Source organism: Amblyomma mixtum, chromosome 4 (genome assembly GCF_055824585.1).
Source record: "Amblyomma mixtum isolate Tamu chromosome 4, ASM5582458v1, whole genome shotgun sequence".
Classification (NCBI taxonomy): Eukaryota; Metazoa; Arthropoda; class Arachnida; order Ixodida; family Ixodidae; genus Amblyomma; species Amblyomma mixtum.
In genome coordinates, this window is record NC_143015.1 from 127,173,760 (window position 1) to 127,179,759 (window position 6,000).

The following is a 6,000-nucleotide window of genomic DNA, read 5'->3' on the forward strand; positions in this document are numbered from 1 at the left end:
TGGTCTTGTAATGGCCCTGAGCCAAATTAAGCATTCCTACACGCAGCAGAGAACCCACAATCACTTTTAGAAACTTACGCTCCCTGGTCTTATGCTAACTCATGCTACTGGTCAGATTCTTCCAGACGTCACGCAGCTACCATAGTAAGTAAGGCTTACGGCCTAAAAAATAGAATGGTGTTAACGTAACTGCTGATGCGCAAAATAAGCGCTAGCAGACATGGACTAATCATTACGCACTGATGAATGCAGCCCCTGTGGGGTCCCTACAGACCCCGTTTTCGCATCACCTGCCCGTCTACTTATGGTCACGCTGGCCTGCTGCGCGGATGCTTTTTGGCTGTTACCACGACAAAATAAGCAAAGATGTCTAGCGCGGTAACATTCGCATTGGTAGATAAGGCTGGAAAAAGAAATGACAGTCGGAGTCTGGTTCTGCGATAGTGCGAAAAAAAACCATCAGCGCACAAGAACTCTAAGCTCTAAAAAACCACCTCACCTCTCCGCTGTAATTGTGCCCAAGCCACTGAAATCTACCGACACAGTAAGCTTTTCTCTCTAGCAGCGAAACATGGATATCGCGTGTATAGCATAACTAGACTTTATACCGTTTTTATGAAAAAAGAGGGCCTTAAGCGGTTTGCTTTATTTGATCGATAAAGTTACTTAGTGATCGATAAAGTTACTTAGTGGTCAACATCTGAAATTCTAGACCTCCCGAAGCACAGTGGCGCTAAAGAATAATGAATATTGTTTTCCTGCCTGCATGCATTTACATGCACCACCGACTCGAAAATATTATTGCGATATCATTAAAGTCCACATTCCCCAAAATCAGTGGCGTGTGTAAAGAAATTCGCTAATTGTTCGAGAGAGGTCACGTGTCATTGTGACGTCAACGCAACTGCCCACTGAGCAGGTGGGTTTGGTCGAGAGAGGTTCCCTGACCTTGCGACGTCATCACAGCTGCTAGTGGCCCGTAATGGCCGCCATCTGTTCTAAAAATGTTGAAATAAAAGTTTTCCAAGCTCACGGTGGCAGGTGGCAACCAGCCGGCCAGAATGAGAGGCATTTGACCTTGTGACATATTTATAACCTCACCCCCCCCCCCCTTATTGTGAGTAAACTGCCCGCCTTGGGAGGAGGGAATTAATCATTGGTAGAGAGTAGTCCCATGACCTGGTAGCGTCATCACAACCTGCAAAATGCCCGGAAAATGCGGTTAGAACCAATTAGTTCCTTGGTCCGGCTAGCAAAAAAGGGCCATCTTCTTTCCGACAGAAACGCAAAAATAGCAGCAGTCTGGAACTCTAAAGTTATCGCACTCACCTTTTAAGGTGCCTTTGGTATCCTCTATGTTATTTATTTTTTGAATCCTTAATAAGAAAGACTTAAACGACTGAAAAGTTAAAATCATAGAATTTAGAGCGAGGCGGCAAATTAGGATGAAAATGGCGAATCGTGCAAATCCGCCAGCAATCGCATAATGCAAGGATTGCAGTACAGCCGCTTCAACAAAAACGGCTCCGAACTAGCCATCAGCCTGTTAGAGCCGTAAGTGTCCTAGGCATTTTGCGGCGATGCTCATATATATCATCATTCTCAGAGCTGCTGCTCCACTTGGGCGGACAAGAGTAAAGTCGACATGACTCACAGAGGCCAGCATTTAATCGCGTATAAGCGTCTCATGCGCAATCTCCTTAAGTTACGTCGTGAGATAGCTATGCATTTCTCGAGACAAATGATGTTTCGTACAATTCTCATTGTTGCCATTAGTGACATGGCTGGAAATATTTCACACAAAGGCACCGATGATCAAATCAGAAGAAAGTGGTATGCTTTGGCTCATAAACGTTACCCGAAAATACGCAAAACTAAGGAGTGATTTTTCAGCTTGTTACTTCACAGAGCATGTTATTAAGCACAGGTACTCCACACATACCTCGCGGCCAACGTGTCTCATCGTCCGTGACGAAGTCGACACCTGCGTAGAGCTTTTCCTTGAACTCTGCCAAGCTGTCGCATTGCGGGAACCGGGCAGAGAAACCGGTGATCACGATGTCTTCTTGAAGCGAAGCCCTCTGCAACTAGAAAGGCAGCGTGCGCACCTTCATGCATGGAACATCTGCAACGGGAGTAACCTGCACTTTGCAACTACTAACACTGAGCTGCGAAGTGCCAAATCTGGGGCGCAACGCGCGCTCTTCAAAGGCAAGCGGTTGTCACCATGTGCTGATTTGCACCGTTCTGAAAAGTAAAAAAAAACGTGTGATGCTAGTTTTAGGTACATCCACTCCACGGTGCATTTTAGTTCGGAGTGAAACAACCCTCGTAAATACGTCGCACCGGCTTGATTTGTACTTTTTGTACTGCGGCCGTTTAAGTGTCCTCCCGGCGGAAATTGACGCTGGCAGCGAGTACATGCTTTGTGCGGACGTTCTTTAAATAGGGGCATTTTTTTGCTGTTCTTTGGTTGAGTATTTATTCTTTTTTAGAGCATCCACCGGCTCCATAACCCTTTGCTGAAGTGTCAACGACGAGAACCCAAAAAAACACTGTGGGACGAAATTCCAGCTGTTTCATTGGAAGAACATAGTGAGCATCTGCAACGCAGTTCTCTCTGAACATAAGACAAGTATCTATACTGCGAAAACTCGGGGTTCTTTCAGGGGAGACTCTGTAGCGCAAAGGTAGGTAAACACAGACGCAGTGAGGGAACAGGACGAACGCTTTACTTTCCACAAGCTTTCTTTGAACAAGATCGCTTATATACCTTAATTTTACGCATGAACCAAGGCATGGCCCCAAACAGTCGCGTGTCAACCGACATGACGCACATCTGTAAACGCGTACAGTGGTTCCTCTTCTTGATTCATGTCTGTTGACACGCGACTGTTTGGAGCCTATGGTTTGGTGCATGAGTAAAAATGAAGCTATATAAGCAATCTCAGTCAAATAAAGCCTGTTGCAAGTAAAGCGCTCATCCTGTTCCATTTCTACGTGCGTGTTCGCCTTCGCGGTACTCTTTCGTTCATCAATATCCATCAACACGCCCAGCTACAAGCGCTTCTCAGTTATCTTTTTTATATCGCTCCTCGTTCAGATGTACGCAAATGTATCAGAAGTAGTACAGAGCGCTGATAAGCGCTCTGCGCTATCTCAGCACTCTGTACTATCTTCTTCTCCTCCTTCTTCTGCTAGTCCTTAAGGGTAACGGAGTGGATTCCAAGAGAAGGCAAGCGTAGCAGGGGACGGCAGAAAGTTAGATGGGCGGATGAGATTAAGAAGTTTGCGGGGATACATTGGCCGCAACTGGCAAAGGACAGGGTTAGTTGGAGAGACATGGGAGAGGCCTTTGCCATGCAGTGGGTGTAGTCGGGCTGATGATGATGATGGTGATGCTGATACATATGGATCGCAACCAACTAGTCCGGCAGATGGTGTTCCTCGTTCAGGAGCTTCACATACGTGACGACTTGACTCCGCGGTATATTTTCTCCACAGCACCTATTCAAAGAAGGAACACGTCACACCTCTCCATGCACATGCTCGAACACTCCCGGAATTTTTAACCAAAAGGTAGGGAGAACTCAACAAGGTTTCAAGGTTGGAAATTAGGGTGCTTCAGACATAGCACAGCAAGGAACCAGTATCTCGGGCCCCTCCCGAACGTCGCCCTTCCGTCCAAATTTAGCGGAGAGATGCCCACATATCTTTCTCGAGTTGCTGACATTTGCACGATTTCTTCCCGCTCTTCAAATTTCCCTTCAGTACTTCGCACGTGTCCGTACGGGTTGTGCGCTTAAATTTTTAATCCCTAAAACATCAGCTTCTTACGAAGCAAAATTATCCGACCGGTGGTCCATGTGACCGCGGTTAGGCGAGTTAGTGCAGGTTGTCGTTCATAGCGTGAAATAAACAAAGACGGCACACAAAAGCCAAGAAAGAGAAAGCGATTACATTCGACTGCAAATAATACTGAAACAGTATGAAGTGTACAGCGGGTGACTGAAATCATTTGATACAGATTTGCGCCACAAACGGTCTGAATGATACGCTAGTTCGGTGTGTGTAGCTAGACTGGAACACATGGCAGACAATATTTCTGCGACGAAGTGAAAATACGAGATGAAAAATTTATTTCATTTGTTTAGTTATTTACCGAAATACCCTAAATGCCCAGCACAGCGTTACATGGGAGGGGTCAAAGTAAAACTAACTAAAAACCTACGAGCAGGATAAGAGACGATGTTCTCAGGACAAGTTAGAATAATAAATAACATGCCAAGTAAGCTGCTATAAAAGCAGAAAAATAGTCAAAGAAGACTGCAATTCAGAAAGAGGACTGTGACCAAAATAAAGAAAAAGGAAACAGTGATGTCAGATGACAGTTTAAAAAACAAGTACATAGAGCATGACGGCTTAAGAGAACGAACACTAGACGCTGAAATAAAAATAATCATGAATGAGCGGATCCAAGGAAGGGAAACAGACGAAATAAAAAAAGCGAAATGTTCCTTAATCACTGGGTTGACAACACACACATGGCACCAAAAAGCATGAGAAAGAAAATCTCTAGTGTACATAACAAAACAGAATGATATTACAAAGCGTCTAAAAAACTAGCAATGCTGCTTAGAATGACAATAAGTTGGTCGAAACGGCAACATTCGCTGACAACTCATTCCATTCACTTATTCATATAGTTAGCGGTGAATTTTTCCATTTTTGTACTTTGGAATATTGGGCAGGTTTTCGTGGTGGCGTCGAGATGAGACGTGCTGAATGGGATGATGATAATAGGGAGAAAATTCCGAATTACTATGACATAAGGCTGCAAAATGATACTCGAACCAGTTTTATCCTGCAATTACCAATAGTTTTTATTTCATCATCATTTTCATTAGCCTGACTACGCCCACTGCAGGGCAAAGACCTCTCTCTTATTTCTTCTTTTATGTTTTGCCTCAGGGCAAATATTATTTCGCGCACTTCAAGCCAGTCAGCACTGAAAGTGAGACAAATCATTAAAACTTCCTAATCGGCAATGTCGTTCGAGATCATTCGAGATATCGGACGGGAACAAAATTTCTTCGAACACTCTTTAAGTTGGTTTTCCTACGTTGTACAGTCCTCAAATGGCATCGCTGTACAAGGGCTCGCCAGGGAAGCATTCTCAACATCTTTTGACTTACAAAACCAATGAAGTGCTTAAGTATCTTCTCCATTAAAAGCCCATGTAATGGCCTTTTATCAAAGGCAACGTGTTCTCAAAAGCGTGTTTTCCACGCTCGATGTCTCGAGACACAATGCCCATTCCATTCCTACATTAAAAAAAAATAGCGTCACGGTCAGTGTTGACAGCGCTGAACATAGCTATATAGATGTGCGTCCTAACACCAAGAAAATCCCACAGGCTTAGTTAATTTATCTCATGTTCGTCTTTTAATGACACTAGAGCACCTAAATATTGTCCGCCTTGGCGCACAATCTAATTACACTGAACGCACCCAAAAATATTTCGCGGCTTTTATGAGAAAAGCTCGTACTGAATAATTTGTAACACTCAGTACACGTGCTACCATGATGACGCTAAATCAGGCAAACTCACAACATTGTGTCCTAAAGAACAGACTCTATGGCTAGTGACTTCTTTCTCACCTGCGTAATATCTGCTTTAAATATACGGAGGGACTCCGCTAACTTCCTAGTTGGTTTACTCATTCGCTCTGACATAACAACATCAGCAGCATCCACCTGACTACGCCCACTTTAGGACTAAGGCCTCTTCTGTATCTTTCCAATTAAACTGTGGAGCTTGGAACCTTTGTGAGCTTGGACGTGCTTTAAATGACCTGCATGAGCTAGAAAGAACTAATCCGATGGTTTATGTTGATAGCATAAACAAAATTTCAGGGGACACTTAATCTCCATCTTAAGGATATGACGCGGTACCTTTAATAAGTTAATTCTCATATATGTGGAATTGGCCATTTTCTA

The 6,000-nt window shown here is 44.0% G+C and overlaps 1 pseudogene; it reads right to left on the minus strand.

Moving 5' to 3' along the window:
- Nucleotides 1–2,876, minus strand: part of LOC149348174 (fatty acid synthase-like) — a 52,301-nt pseudogene extending 49,425 nt beyond the window's left edge.
- Between the last annotated feature and the right edge of the window lie 3,124 nt (nucleotides 2,877–6,000).